The sequence below is a fragment of the Mobula birostris genome, chromosome 5 (genome assembly GCF_030028105.1).
Source record: "Mobula birostris isolate sMobBir1 chromosome 5, sMobBir1.hap1, whole genome shotgun sequence".
NCBI classification, from domain to species: domain Eukaryota; kingdom Metazoa; phylum Chordata; class Chondrichthyes; order Myliobatiformes; family Myliobatidae; genus Mobula; species Mobula birostris.
Window position 1 is genome coordinate 174,879,423 of NC_092374.1, and position 16,917 is coordinate 174,896,339.

General features: G+C 45.6%; 1 protein-coding gene across 2 annotated transcripts in view; it reads left to right on the forward strand.

Moving 5' to 3' along the window:
- The first annotated feature begins 432 nt into the window (after positions 1-432).
- The window catches only part of LOC140198064 (class I histocompatibility antigen, F10 alpha chain-like), a 37,150-nt gene continuing 20,665 nt past the window's right edge, over positions 433-16,917 (forward strand). For both annotated transcript variants that reach the window (XM_072258930.1, XM_072258931.1), the window contains exon 1: positions 433-616. The gene's annotated coding sequence lies outside the window, so the exon portion shown is untranslated. The remainder of the gene's footprint in view (positions 617-16,917) is intronic.

Below are 16,917 nucleotides of genomic sequence, written 5' to 3' on the forward strand. Positions count from 1 at the left end.
CTCACCCCTCGCCTTCACCTCTCTGATCTCTTTCACAGCCCTCTACACTCTCAATCCCACGGCACTGACCATCACTCTAATTCTACAAATGATTCTCGCCGTACTGAATTTCTTTAGCAGGTTGTCTTTCTCCTTCTGTGTAATTTTCCCCGGGGTCTGGCCCCCAGGATCTGTGACATCAGGACCCTGCCTCTCCCTCCCGTTCCCATACTTTCAATTTGTGATTCCAAACTCCGCTCACTCCACCCTTCCCGGCAACTGATGACTCACACATCAGCTCTTTTTATGATTGGACGGATGCGGCTGTTTGTAATTTTATTTCCAAGTGACTCGAACTTCTGCGACGATTTCTGCCCAGAGACCAATGACTATAAATGGATGCGGATTATGATTGGGCTACACAATGGCGCGGACCAATCAGCGTATTCGGGTTGAAGCTGACGGGTCTCTCACGGAGTCTGCCGGCCTTGGGGAGCGGGGAATTGTAATGTTATCGTGTAATTGTCATGTTACCGTGCAGTGACGGAGGACATGGAAACTCGAAACAGCGCTGAGAGGGAGGAATGATGCTACATCTACTCTTGCGGAGGGGTCCTCTGTGGAGGGGTCTCCGCAGGTGAGTGAAGAGTCAATGGTCAGCGGGACATTCAGCCCCCGGTTAGCAGCGGTGGTGCCAGAGAATTTTTCTTGCTGGTGCTGCAGTGGGACTGAATTATTCGGTGATGGTGCTGAGGGATGTACCTTAAGGCAGGGGTCCCCAACCTTTTTTGCACTGCGGACCGGCCGACCCGGTGGGAGGGGGGTAGGGTTGCCAACCGACAAGAATAGCAGTCAACACACATCAAAGTTGCTGGTGAACGCAGCAGGCCAGGCAGCATCTGTAGGAAGAGGTGCAGTCGACGTTTCAGGCCGAGACCCTTCGTCAGGACATAATACGTTGTGTTTACCCCGAGAAAGACTACCATGACCATGAAGCCTTGCGCGGGCACCAGTGTGCGCATGTGTGTACCTGCCGATCCTTTTTCTACAGATCGGTTTTGGCGATTCTGTTCAGTGAAACTACACTGTACATACATTACTTCTACTTTATATAGGCTGTGTATTTATCATATCATTCCTGCTTTTACTATATGTTAGTGTTATTTTAGGTTTTATGTAACACAGCGCATGAATATAGTGATAAGTCAATTATAAGTCACTTATAAGTCAATAGCATCGTAACATTTTAAGTAACGTTTGGATATTTAACACACAGCACATTATTTTCCCCGTATGAACATATAAAATCATTGCAACACACCAATATCGCTGAATCAGTGGGAACCCTAGGCTTGTTTCCCTGCAACAAGACGGTCCTATCAAGGGGTGATGGGAGACAGCGATACTCGAAGGGGGTTCCTTATGTCCAGTCTATTCCGCAATTTAGTTTTCGTTGCATTCATTGTAGAAAGGCCTGCTTCGCAGAGAAATGTTGGAAATGGAAGCAACGTTTTCAGAGATTTAGAAATCATAGAAAAACTACAGCACAGAAACAGGCCTTTTGGCCCTTCTTGGCTGTGCTGAACCATTTTCTGCCTAGTCCCACTGACCTGCACATGGACCATATCCCTCCATACACCTCCCATCCATGTATCTGTCCAATTTATTCTTAAATGTTAAAAAAAGAACCCACATTTACCACCTCGTCTGGCAGCTCATTCCATACTCCACCACTCTCTGTGTGAAGAAGCCCCCCCCAATGTTCCCTTTAAACTTCCCCCCCTCACCCTTAACCCATGTCCTCTGGTTTTCTTCTCCCCTTGCCTCAGTGGAAAAAGCCTGCTTGCATTCACGCTATCTATACCCATCATAATTTTATATACCTCTATCAAATCTCCCCTCATTCTTCTATGCTCCAGGGAATAAAGTCCTAACCTATTCAACCTTTCTCTGTAACTGAGTTTCTCAAGTCCTGGCAACATCCTTGTAAACCTTCCCTGCACTCTTTCAACCTTATTTATATCCTTCCTGTAATTTGGTGACCAAAACTGAACACAATACTCCAGATTCGGCCTCATCAATGCCTTATACAATCTCATCATAACATTCCAGCTCTTATACTCAATACTTTGATTAATAAAGGCCAATGTACCAAAACCTCTCTTTATGACCCTATCCACCTGTGATGCCACTTTTAGGGAATTTTGTATCCGTATTCCCAGATCCCTCTGTTCTACTGCACTCCTCAGTGCCTTACAATTAACCCTGTATGTTCTACTTTGGTTTGTCCTTCCAACGTGCAATACCTCACACTTGTCTGTATTAAACTCCATCTGCCATCTTTCAGCCCATTTTTCCAGCTGGTCCAAGTCCCTCTGCAGGCTCTGAAAACCTTCCTCACTGTCTACTACACCTCCAATCTTTGTATCATCAGCAAATTTGCTGATCCAATTTACCACATTATCATCCAGATCATTGATATAGATGACAAATAACAATGGACCCAGCACTGATCCTTGTGGCACACCACTAGTCACAGGCCTCCACTCAGAGAAGCAATTCTCTGCTACCACTCTTTGGCTTCTTCCATTGAGCCAATGTCTAATCCAATTTACCTCCTCTCCATGTATACCTAGCGACTGAATTTTCCTAACTAACCTCTCGTACGGGACATTGTCAAATGCCTTACTGAAGTCCATGTAGACAATATCCACTGCCTTCCCTTCATCCACTTTCCTGGTAACCTCCTCGAAAAACTCCAATAGATTGGTCAAACATGACCTACCACGCACAAAGCCATATTGACTCTCCCTAATAAGTCCCTGTCTATCCAAATGCTTGTAGATTCTGTCTCTTAGTACTCCCTCCAATAACTTACCTACTACCGACGTTAAACTTACTGGCCTGTAATTTCCCGGATTACTTTTTGATCCTTTTTTAAACAACGGAACAACATGACCCACTCTCCAATCCTCCGGCACCTCACCTGTAGGCAGCGACATTTTAAATATTTCAGCCAGGGCCCCCGCAATTTCAACACTAGTCTCCTTCAAGGTCCTAGGGAACACCCTGTCAGGTCCCGGGGATTTATCCACTTTAATTTTCCTCAAGACACCAAGCACCTCCTCCTTTTCAATCTGTACAGTTTCCATGGTCTCACTACTTGTTTCCCTTAATTCCATAGACTTCATGCCAGTTTGCTTAGTAAATACAGATGCAAAAAACCTGTTTAAGATCTCCCCCATTTCCTTTGGTTCCGCACATAGCCGACCACTCTGATCTTCAAGAGGACCAATTTTATCCCTTACAATCCTTTTGCTCGTAATATACCTGTAAAAGCTCTTTGGATTATCCTTCACTTTGACTGCCAAGGCAACCTCATGTCTTCTTTTAGCCCTCCTGATTTCTTTCTTAAGTATTTTCTTGCACTTCTTATACTCCTCAAGCACCTTATTTACTCTCTGTTTCCTATACATGTCATACAACTCCCTCTTCTTCTTTATCAGAGTTGCAATATCCCTTGAGAACCAAGGTTCCTTATTCCTATTCACTTTGCCTTTAATTCTGACAGGAACATACAAACTCTGCACTCTCAAAATTTCGGCTTTGAAGGCTTCCCACGTACCGATCACATCTTTGCCAGAGAACAACCTGTCCCAATCCACGCTTCTTAGATCCTTTCTCATTTCTTCAAATTTGGCCTTCTTCCAGTTCAGAACCTCAACCCTAGGACCAGATCTATCCTTGTCCATGATCAAATTGAAACTAATGGTGTTATGATCACTGGAACCAAAGTACTCCCCTACACAGACTTCCGTCACTTGTCCTAACTCGTTTCCTAACAGGAGATCCAATATTGCATCCCCTCTAGTTGGTCCCTCTATATATTGATTTAGAAAACTTTCCTGAGCACATTTTACAAACTCTAAACCATCTAGACCCCTAACAGTATGGGAGTCCCAATCAATATATGGAAAATTAAAATCCCCTACCACCACAACTTTGTTTCCTGCAGTTGCCTGCTATCTCTCTGCAGATTTGCTCTTCCAATTCTCGTTGACTATTGGGTGGTCTGTAATACAATCCCACTCATGGCTATCTCAGGATATTTAGCCTTGACTTTGATTCGGAATGCCGGCAGAGATGTTATGTCAAACATACTTTTCTGCCCGTCATCATTTGCAAGCTCGAGGAGTTGATCTTCTTCCCGCGCTGACATGGATGACGCATGGATAATGACCTCGGGTGCGTTCAAGTTCAACAGTGGGCGTGACAGGGAATGAGGAAAAGTGCAGCTGACTGATATCGCCAAATCGTATCATTTCCTCGCGACCCAGTAGCACATGCTTTGCAGCCCGGTGGTTGGGGACCGCTGCCCTGTGGTAATATGTATTTACAAGGCCAGACACGTGGCGTTCAAAAGTCAGTTTCAAGCATTATGTGCCTACTATAAATGCTTCTGTTGATTCACAAGCAACAGCAATTGATCAATATAATATAGGAGTGAACTGTGACATTGTCAACAGTATCGGCGACAACCCGGGCTACACAGAGCATAAACAAACAAACCAACAGAGCATCCGACCCACAGCGCACAACGTGAATCACGCACCAATCCCGCAATCAGCGTCAAATTCGTGCTTTTCAACTGAAAAACACAACACTAACCCACAATGTCCACTGCTATTCGCATTACATAGACAGACAATGCCAAAAGATACACCGTTATTAAAGTCAAATAAGGCAAACAACAGATGCAAGGCTTTACCAGGAGTTCGACAAATCGTACTCTGACCATGCAATACCTCAATTAATTCGGCTACTGAATTTAAAACAAAAATCAACAGAATCACCGCTTGGAAATCTAAGCAAAACCAGTAGGCTTAATAGCAGTAAATGTAATAGTTTAGGATTTTCAGGAAACATAAGGACTATGGGGTATCCACCACAAAATAATAATAATAATCAGCATTAGTTTGGCCCAAATTTTTAAAAAATCAACTGCACTCACCATTAATGTTTTCAGAGAAGCACAATCTGTCTGTTGTTGTGATTGGTGGTGAAAGCATCAATGATTTTCTGGGTGTCAAGTGCTTTGATCCTCCGGCTGTTTATGGCCAACAGGGCCAAGTTGCTGTTCTGAGCATCGCCGCTGCCATTCCTTAGGTAGCTTTTGAGGCATCTGAGGCAAGAGAAACTCCGTTCACAGGAGGCAGACGTCACAGGTAGAGTCAGTGATATGCAGATTAGTTTGTATAAATCTACAAATGCATCGTGGTAGGGTCTCATTAGAGCTAGAAATTCCACTGTGTCATTCACTGTCTGTCCTTGCTGGAGACTCAACCACTGCTCTCATATACTCACGATTTTAGACAATCTTTGCATGTCCTTTGTCAAGCATATTTCCCAATCTTGAACCGTCTTGTTTTCTCAGTCTGAATTCAACCCATGACTCCATAGCAAACTTATGAGCTGCACTTACATGGTGGGTTTTGAAAGCTGTTGTAGCTTTCCACCAGTTGCGGTGACCGGTGACAGTGAAGGTAAACTCAGAATGGAACCCATGTCCTCCACACAGGAAATGCCTGCATGCGAAGCAGGACGTAGTATCTTTCATGATCGAATATTCCAGTCAGTCAAACCAGCCACCAATAAAACTCCTTTGCTGATTGCCAAACTTGTTGTGAGCAGCGAAGGGTACTTTCTCAATGCTGGCCAATGGGGTCCTTCCTCAGGCTGCTGGCTAATATCGTTAACAGTATTCCCACTAACACCAAGAGCAGCTTCATCCACGTTCTCTTCCGAATCCCGCTCCATTTCTTGTTCCTCTACTTCACCCTCACACTCCTTCAATGAACTGCTGTCGTCCTCATCCCCACTTACTTCTTTTTGCATGTCACTCAATTAAGACAGGCTCAGGCTGAGACACCACTGATTACTCTGGACGAGGTCCTTTTCTCACTAAAAATAGATCCATTTTTCACGCTGCCAAGATAATGCACGTGCCAGGCCCACGCTAGCTTGTAAACGTTGTGTGTGTGTGTGTGTGTGTGTGTGTGGCATCCGTTAGTCTCGCGAGACCATGGATCTGCGCCTGGATGTATACTATCGATCCCTCGCGTGAGTGAGAGTGAGTGACATCATCACCTTAAGTGATCTTAGATCAGCTAACTGACCTGAGGACAGCAACGGCAAGACATTGACAACGAACGAATAAGCAGAAGCATAGAGTGGATCTAACAGAGTTTATAACTTCATTGCTGTGTGGTTGCTATGGTAATTGGGGGCGTTGTTTCACTAGATCAACTGGAGAAACAAGCTGTATTCAAAACTCTACAGAGACAGCAGCTGCAATTTGTATGTGAAATTTCAGTTAATTTCTTGGTGGTGCTATTGTAATTTCTGCTGGTACTATAGCACCAGCAAGCACCGCCACTGTGTGAGGGTCCCACGCCACCCAGCCTAAGGTCAGTGGAGGGCGGTTTGGAGGTGTTGTGTGGTGGGAGCCCCTGCAGAGACTGCACACAGGAGGCAAGATGCGGAGGGATGGGTTAACTTTGACACCTTCACTGACTTGGGCAGGAACTGGACGTGGACAGTGGGACACCAGATGGCTGGTTACACTGGGGTTTAGAGGATGGCGAGGGAAGAGCCAATTCAGTCCTGTAGATCCGTGCTGGAGTACTGCTTCCTCCCGACATGTTAAGGTGAGGTAAGTGTGTGTGTGTGTGTGTGTGTGTGTGTGTGTGTGTGTGTGTCGGGGGGGGCATTTACAGAGGACAGAGAGGAGTTTGTACTGGGTTGTGGGAAGGAAGCTAAATGTATTACAGAAAGGGAAGGAGGTGAGACACCTTCACGTTGTGAAGGAGAGGTTATTAATCTGTTAACCAGAGGGGTCTATGTACTGGCCAGCGCGGAACACCCTATCAGAGGCAGAGTATTGTCCAATCCCTCCCACCTGTGTTGCGTGAATGAAGTCACCGGAGAAAATTACTGGTAGATACAAAGCAGCTTCTTCATTCGACAAAACAAGGTACAGCAGGCATCATATGGAGATGCTTTCAGTAGAAGGGAGTCATTGGCCCAATATGGGGCTTGATATTTTATGTGCCAAACATCAAAGGACAACTCCATATTTACAAAGCCTGGACAATGCTTTCTTTGAAACTACATACAACATCCACACCTCCTGATTTACATCCTTACCACAGACATCCAAATGAATATTAAGCAGCATTGTCTGGTCTGGGAGTCCAGGCATTTCGAAACCCATTGTTCAGAGCTGCACCCCAAATTAAACGCACAATAAATTTTCAGACGTGAAGACTGGCAGCCAAAGTCAATTGTTAAATGTAAATGTCCTAAACCCAAAAATCACTCTAACACCACCCACTCATTTTCTCACATTCCCAGTTCTGGACCTGAAACATTAGCTATGGTGCTGCCTGGGCTGTTCAGAGTTTCCAGTTTTATGGTGCAGCCCATTTTGTGCCTTCCTCCCTCTCCCGGGAATGAAACCTTTGGAGTTTCCGTAGCTCTGTGTTTTTACACGATCGGGTTGCTAGCCTCGTGCCCAACCCTCCTCCTTTCCCATCCGGTCCCGAAACCATCCATGGCTGAGTTTTTCCGATTGAAATGTCCAAATGTCTCTTTAATGTAGTGTTAGTATGTGATTGCACCACATCCCCGGCAGTGAGTTTCAGATATCAGACACCCTCCGGGTAAAAACACCAGATCTTCTGTGAAACTCCTTCCTCTCACCTTAACCTATGACCCCGTGTTTTAATACCCCTATGATGGGACAAAGATTTTGACGTCCTTCCGAACTGTGCCTGTTACATATCGGGTCCACCCCCTTGGCCTCCTATAGTGTACTGAGCAGAAATGCTCACAGTACTCAGTGCAGACTGTCCACCGTTTTATGCAGTTCCAATTGTAGGGAGAATGAGATCTTCTTTACCTTCTCTGTCAAGGATAATCTGAAAATCATCTGTATATCAAGAGCAGAGGTGCCTGAAGGATCAGTGTGGCTGTATATGTGTGGAGCCTGCGGTCTCAAATAAATACTTCACATCTCCACTTACTGGGGAGAAGGTCAGACCCAAGCTGGGGAATTCAGGAAAGACTACAGAGACATCCTGAAACATTTCAATATTACAAACGAGGTGTTGGTGTTCTTGAGCTGCATAAAAATGGATAAATCCATGGTCTGAATGAGAGTCTCCGAGGATATTATGGGAATGAAGGCAGAAATTGGTCGAGCCCTGGGAAGGGCTATTTACACAGTATCTCTAAATAATTAAATAAATAGTGAAGAGGATTATCATAAGTTACAGAGGGATCTTGATCTGCAGGGTAAATGGTTGATGAAATGTAAATTAGTTCAGATAAGTATAAGGTTCTGCAATTTAGGAAATCAAATCCAGGTACGACTTTCAAGGTGAGTGGTTGTGAATACTGGAGAAGAGGTACCAAGGTCTTCAAGTACGTAATTCCCTGAAAGGTGCATCCCAGGTAGATAGTCATACTTTATTGATCCCAGGGGAAATTGGTTAGGGTGGCAAAGAAGGATTTTGGCAAGTTCACCTTCATCAGTCAAGACAATGAGTATAGAAATTGATTTATTATTTGTAGGACTTCAGTGCAGTTTCATTTGGATTATTGTGATCTGCTTTGGCCAATCTGCTCAGGAAAGAAGCCATTAGTTCGAATGCACTGCCTGAGTCAGTGGTGGAGGCAGATACTCTAGTGAAATTTAAGAGACTACTAGACAGGTATATGGAGGAATTTAAGGTGGGGGGTTATATGGGAGACAGGGTTTGAGGGCCGGCACAACATTGTGGGCCAAAGGTCCTGTACTGTGCTGTACTGTTCTATGTTCTATGTTCTAAGTTGCAATGCACCAAAAGTGAGTTATCAGCATGTTCCTTGGGCTGGAAGGAGTGTTATGGAGAGTGGCTGAGCGGCTTGGGAGTTTTGTCATTGGAGATTAGGAGAATGAGGGGTGATCTTGTTAAAGTGTGTGACGAACAGGATGGATAATTGGTGGATGCTGTGTGCATGGATTTTCAGAAGACCTTTGATAAGGTGCCTCACATGAGGCTGTTTAACAAGAGCCCATGGTATTGCAGGCAAGATATCGCATGGATTGAGGATTGGCTGATCGGCAGGAGGCTAGGAGTGGGAATAAAGGGAGCCTTTCCCTATTGGCTACCTGTGACTAGTGTTGTTCTGTAGTGATTGGTGTTTGGACCACTTCTTGTTACATTGCATGTCAGTGATTTTGGTAATGGAATTGATGGCTTTGTGGCCAAGTTTGCAGATGATACGAAGAGAAGTGGAGGGGCAGGTAGTGCTGAGGAAGCAGAGAGGTTGCAGAAGGACTTTGCTGAGGAGAATGGACAAAGAAGTGACAGATGGAATACAGAGTCGGGAAGTGTACGGTCATACACTTTGGTAGAAGGAATGAAAGCATAGAATAAAAGCATCTGAATGGAGAGAAAATTCAAAAATCTGAGGTGGAATGAGACTTGGGAGACCTTGTGCAGGATTCCCTAAAGGTTAATTTGCAGGTTGAGTCACTGGTGAGGAAGGCAGCTGCAAAGTCGGTGTTCATTTCAAGAGAACTAGAACATAACAGCAAGGATGTAATGCTGAGCCTTTATGAGGCACAGGTGAGGCCTTATGTAGAGTGCTCTGAGCAGTTTTACACCCCTTGTTTAAGAAGGGATGTATTGACATTGGAGAGGGTTCAGAGGTTCACAAGAGTGATGAAATGGCAGAGCAGACTTGGGCCGAATTCTGCTCCTGTGTCTTATGGTGACATCTTGAGGGTTAATGCCCACAGTCTCTTTCCTGGGGTTGGGTAATCACAATCTGAGGGCAAAAGTTTCAGGTGGGAGTTAAGAGAACTTGCCAAAGGGCAGCAACGTCCCCCAGTAGGTGGTTCATCTTTGCTGAAGGTGGTCCCAGGTGAAGTGGTTGAGGCAGGTACATTAACAACATTTAAAAGGCACTTTGATAGAAACATGGATGGAAAATTTCAATGTGAAAGAAGTAGTTTTGTGAACCATCTGGAGGATGTTGCCCCTGGTCGAGTTGTTCACTTGCATCATCATCTTTCGAGGGAGACGGAAAACGCTGATGAATGGGACACTTGGATAGGAGTTTTAGTTGGGCTGAAGGGCCTGTTTCTGAGATGTGTGACTCTCTGACTCCTCGGCCACACATATTCCGATTTCTACCCTCACTGGCACAGAGTAATTCACTACAACTCTAGATCCTGCTTTTTGTCTTCAGCCACACCCCCATAAATACTCTCTGCAGGACCACACCTCTCTGCCTATTTCTTTGGTACCAACACCTACCATGACCTCTGACTTTTCAACCTCCCCCTTCAGAACCTCTGTACCACTCTGACCCTTCCCTGACCCTGGCACCAGGGAGGCATCACACCTTCCTGGGCTCAGCATGAGGAGCACGTGTCTTTACCCCTCTGTAACGATTCCTCGACCACCAACACTCACCATGACTTTTCCCTCCCCTGCTGTGGGTCAGAGCCAGCAGTGGTACCACAATCTCAGCAGTTGTTACTGTTTCTCCATGTGAGATTTTTCCCCCAGCAGTGTCCGATATGGCAGGGGTCCCAAACCTTTATTGCACTATGGACCGGTTTAATATTGACAGTATTCTTGCGGACCAGCCGACCTGGGGGGGTGGGGGGTGGTAGGGTTGCCAACGGACAAGAGTAGAAGTCAAATACGTTAGATTCTGGACTAGTTCCTGAGGATTGGAGGGTGGCTAATGTAACCCCACTTTTTAAAAAAGGAGGGAGAGAGAAACCAGGGAATTATAGACCGGTTAGCCTAACGTCGGTGGTGGGGAAACTGCTGGAGTCAGTTATCAAAGGTGTGATAACAGCACATTTGGAAAGCGGTGAAATCATCGGACAAAGGCAGCATGGATTTGTAAAAGGAAAATCATGTCTGACGAATCTCATAGAATTTTTTGAGGATGTAACTAGTAGAGTGGATAGGGGAGAACCAGTGGATGTGGTATATTTGGATTTTCAAAAGGCTTTTGACAAGGTCCCACACAGGAGATTAGTGTGCAAACTTAAAGCACACGGTATTGGGGGTAAGGTATTGATGTGGATAGAGAATTGGTTAGCAGACAGGAAGCAAAGAGTGGGAATAAACGGGACCTTTTCAGAATGGCAGGCGGTGACTAGTGGGGTACCGCAAGGTTCAGTGCTGGGACCCCAGTTGTTTACAATATATATTAATGACTTGGATGAGGGAGTTAAATGCAGCATCTCCAAGTTTGCGGATGACACGAAGCTGGGTGGCAGTGTTAGCTGTGAGGAGGATGCTAAGAGGATGCAGGGTGACTTGGATAGGTTGGGTGAGTGGGCAAATTCATGGCAGATGCAATTTAATGTGGATAAATGTGAAGTTATCCACTTTGGTGGCAAAAATAGGAAAACAGATTATTATCTGAATGGTGGCCGATTAGGAAAAGGGGAGGTGCAACGAGACCTGGGTGACATTATACACCAGTCATTGAAAGTGGGCATGCAGGTACAGCAGGCGGTGAAAAAGGCGAATGGTATGCTGGCATTTATAGCGAGAGGATTCGAGTACAGGAGCAGGGAGGTACTACTGCAGTTGTACAAGGCCTTGGTGAGACCACACCTGGAGTATTGTGTGCAGTTTTGGTCCCCTAATCTGAGGAAAGACATCCTTGCCATAGAGGGAGTACAGAGAAGGTTCACCAGATTGATTCCTGGGATGGCAGGACTTTCATATGAGGAAAGACTGGATCAACTAGGCTTATACTCGTTGGAATTTAGAAGATTGAGGGGGGATCTGATTGAAACGTATAAAATCCTAAAGGGATTGGACAGGCTAGATGCAGGAAGATTGTTCCCGATGTGGGGAAGTCCAGAACAAGGGGTCACAGTTTGAGGATAAAGGGGAAGCCTTCTAGGACCGAGATTAGGAAAAACTTCTTCATACAGAGAGTGGTGAATCTGTGGAATTCTCTGCCACAGGAAACAGTTGAGGCCAGTTCATTGGCTATATTTAAGAGGGAGTTAGATGTGGCCCTTGTGGCTACGGGGGTCAGGGGGTATGGAGGGAAGGCTGGGGCGGTGTTCTGAGTTGGATGATCAGCCATGATCATAATAAATGGCGGTGCAGGCTCGAAGGGCCGAATGGCCTACTCCTGCACCTATTTTCTATGTTGTGTTTACCCATAGAAAGACTACAATGACCATGAAGCCTTGTGCGGGCAACAGTACGCATGCATGACCTCTGCAAGTGTGTACCTGCCGTTTTTCTACAAATCGTTTTTGGCGATTCTGTTCGGTGGGGGGGGGGGCGGGTTGAGGGAGGTTAATCACGACCGGAATATAGGTGATAAGTGGCATAGACACTCAATCTCGTTTCTAAAAGGCTTTATCTAATGAATTTAATATTAAACACACAGCGCATATTTTCCTCGCATGAATATAGTGATAAGTCAATTATCAGGGGAGGACAGGGGAGCTTGAAGTAAGTGTTGAATGAACTTCCAGTCGAAGTGGCAGAGGCAGGTTCGATATTATCATTTAAAGAAAAATTGGATAGGTATATGGACAGGAAAGGAATACGGGGTTATGGGCTGAGTGCCGGTCGGTGGGACTAGGTGAGAGTAGCGTTTGGCACGGTCTAGAAGGGCCGAGATCGCCTGTTTCTGTGCTGTAATTGTTATATGGTTATATAGGTCAATAGCATCATAACATTTTAAGTAACGTTTGGATATTAAACACACAGCACATATTTTCCCCGTATGAACATATAAAATCATTGCAACACATCAATATCGCTGAATCAGTGGGAGCCCTGGGCTTGTTTCCCTGCAACAAGACGGTCCTATTGAGGGGTGATGGGAGACAGCGATACTCGAAGGGGGTTCCTTATATCCAGTCTATTCCGCAGTTTAGTTTTCGTTGCATTCATTGCAGCAAACTCCGCTTCGTAGAAAAATGTTGGAAATGGAAGCAACGTTTTCAAGTTTTCGTGGCTATCTCAGGATATTTAGCCTTGACTTTGATCCAGAATGCTGGCAGAGATGTTATGTCAAACATACTTTTCAGCCTGCCGTCATTTGCAAGCTCGGTGATTTAATCTTCTTCCCGCGCTGACATGGATGACGCGTGGATAATGACCTCCCGTGTGTTCAAGCTCAACAGAGCACGTGACAGGGAATGAGGAAAGATGCAGCTGACTCATATCGCCAAATCACATCGTTTTCTCGCGGCCCAGCAGCACATGCTTTGCGGCCCGGTACCGGTCCGCGGCCTGGTGGTTGGGGACCGCTGCGATATGGTATACGTGTTTGAGATTATTCCCCCAGCAGTGTCCGATACGGTATACGTGTTTGAGATTATTCCCCCAACAGTGTCTGATATGGTATACGTGTTTGTGATTATTCCCCCAGCAGTGTCCGATACGGTATACGTGTTTGAGATTATTCCCCCAGCAGTGTCCGATATGGTATATGTGTTTGAGATTATTCCCCCAGCAGTGTCCGATATAGTATACGTGTTTGAGATTATTCCTCAGCAGTATCCGATACCGTATATGTGTTTGAGATTATTCCTCAGCAGTGTCCAATACGGTATACGTGTTTGAGATTATTCCTCAGCAGTGTCCGATACGGTATACGTGTTTGAGATTATTCCCCCAGCAGTGTCCGATACCGTATATGTGTTTGAGATTATTCCCCCAGCAGTGTCCGATACAGTATACGTGTTTGAGATTATTCCCCCAGCAGTGTCTGATATGGTATACGTGTTTGAGATTATTCCCCAGCAGTGTCCGATACGGTATCCGTGTTTGAGATTATTCTCCAGCAGTGTCCGATACGGTATCCGTGTTTGAGATTATTCTCCAGCAGTGTCCAATATGGTATACGTGTTTGAGATTATTCCCCAGCAGTGTCCGATACGGTATCCGTGTTTGAGATTATTTCCCCAGCAGTGTCCGATACGGTATCCGTGTTTGAGATTATTCCCCCAGCAGTGTCCGATATGGTATATGTGTTTGAGATTATTTCCCCAGCAGTGTCCGATACGGTATACGTGTTTGAGATTATTCTCCAGCAGTGTCCGATACGGTATCCGTGTTTGAGATTATTTCCCCAGCAGTGTCCGATACGGTATACGTGTTTGAGATTATTTCCCCAGCAGTGTTCGATACGGTATACGTGTTTGAGATTATTTCCCCAGCAGTGTCCGATACGGTATACGTGTTTGAGATTATTTCCCCAGCAGTGTCCGATATGGTATACGTGTTTGAGATTATTTCCCCAGCAGTGTCCGATACGGTATACGTGTTTGAGATTATTTCCCCAGCAGTGTCCGATACGGTATACATGTTTGAGATTATTTCCCCAGCAGTGTCCGATACGGTATACGTATTTGAGATTATTCCCCCAGCAGTGTCCGATATGGTATACGTGTTTGAGATTATTTCCCCAGCAGTGTCCGATACGGTATACATGTTTGAGATTATTCCCCAGCAGTGTCCGATACGGTATACATGTTTGAGATTATTTCCCCAGTGGTGTCTGATATGACAGGCGTCCCTAACCTTTTTTGCACCGCGGACCGGTTTAATATTGACAATATTCTTGCGGACCGGCCGACTGGGGTGGTGGGGGTGTTCAAGTAGGGTTAAACTCACCTCAACATGTCTTTTACAGTTAGAGTTGCCAACTTTCTCACTCCCAAATAAGGTACTAAAGTAGCAGTCAAATCCTGGGGCACTTTGCCCTAGAAACGACAACCATGACATGAACCCTTGCGCGGGCACCTGTGTGCACGTCTGTGCCGATTTTTTTCTCCCACAAATTGGTTTTGCCTTCATCTTCCCGACTACACTGTACATACATTATTTCTACTTTATATAGGCTATGTATTGTGACGAAAGAGGGTTACAAAAGTACACATAGATTAACTGTCCTGTGCTGGCACCAGGGAGATCAGCAGTTGGTCTGCCACCTGTCTGCAGGAGAGAGAGAGAGAGATAAGGAAAACAATGGAGCAGCATTTGGAGATGTTAATGAAGGAGACATCAGTCTGGGTATTTGTCAAGATCGGCTCCGTTTGAACCCTGAACTGTTTGAAGTGTAATGGACAGGCGATACCCCAGCAGGGGGATAAAAAGGGACAGGTTCGCTAAGGCAGACACACACGACACCACGAGGTAACGAGACCCTGGAAGCGGTGCCCCCCTCGAAAGTCGGCGGGAGTCTTTTGGAGGGCTGGTTGCGGAACCAAGCCATAGACGCACAGGGTGGAAAGGTACGGATCGGCGGGAGCCTGGTGTGTGTCCGCCCTTGCCTGGGTGCCAGGTTCACTGCAGAGGATCGACCGTATCTGAAGGAGGGGTCACAGTCAGTGACCTCAGAAGACATTACAAAGGGCTCGCCTGAAAGCTGCCTGTGAGCAATATCGGAAGGTCTGTGTGGAAGCCGTTTGAATATTCATTCGCCTCTGCTCCGCTCTCTTCCTCCCCCGCCTTGTCCAATGGCACGACAGTGATTACTGTGAACTGAACTGAACCCAATTGAACTGAACTTTGCGTCACTTTGAAACTGGTCATTTACCCCTAGATGACGATAGAGCTTGATTGATCCTGTTATCCTAGATCTGTGTACATGTGTGTTTATTCATTGCTAACCTGTTGCATTTGTATCCTTACTATTAGAGTACTGTGTTGCTTGTTTCTTTAATAAAACTTTCTTAGTTCTACTGATCCAGACTCCAAATGAGTGATCCATTTCTGCTGGTTTGGCAACCCAGTTACGGGGTACATAACAGTATGCATCATATCATTCCTGCTTTTACTATATGTTAGTGTTATTTATTTTTGGTTTTATGTGTTATTTGGTATGATTTGTTAGGTTATTTTTAGGGTCTGGGAACGCTCAAAAACTTTTCCCATATAAATCAATGGTAATTGCTTCTTCGCTTCACGCCATTTCGGCACGAAAGGTTTCATAGGTACGCTCTATCTTAGCGGGGGAAATACAGGAGAAACCAATTTAGCCCAATATACAGGATGTCCCGACAAATACGAGACAGTTGGCAACCCTATGTTCAAGTTCAACAGTGCGTGACAGGGAATGAGGAAAGGTGCAGCTGACTCATATCGTTTCCTCATGGCCTGGTAGCACATGCTCTGCGGCCCTGTACTGGTCTGCGGCCCAGTGGTTGGGGACCGCTGCGATACGGTATCCGTGTTTGAGATTATTCCCCAGCACTGTCCGATACGGTATACATGTTTGAGATTATTTCCCCAGCAGTGTCGGATACGGTATACGTGTTTGAGATTATTACCCAGCAGTGTCCGATACAGTATACGTGTTTGAGATTATTCCCCCAGCAGTGTCGGATACGGTATACGTGTTTGAGATTATTCCCCAGCAGTGTCCGATACGGTATACGTGTTTGAGATTATTCCCCCAGCAGTGTCGGATACGGTATACGTGTTTGAGATTATTCCCCCAGCAGTGTCCGATACGGTATACGTGTTTGAGATTATTCCCCCAGCAGTGTCCGATATGGTATACGTGTTTGAGATTATTACCCCAGCAGTGTCCGATATGGTATACGTGTTTGAGATTATTCCCCAGCAGTGTCCGATATGGTATACGTGTTTGAGATTATTCCCCCAGCAGTGTCCGATATGGTATACGTGTTTGAGATTATTCCCCCAGCAGTGTCCGATATGGTATACGTGTTTGAGAGGGCAGTGACCACTGAGAGTCCCTGACACGACCTGCCTGTCCTTACTGTCCTACCTGGTGTCACCCATCTCCTCCTCCTCGACTTGTGATGTGACCAGATCACTAAGTGGACCTTTTACCGGATTTTCTGCATCTGAACTG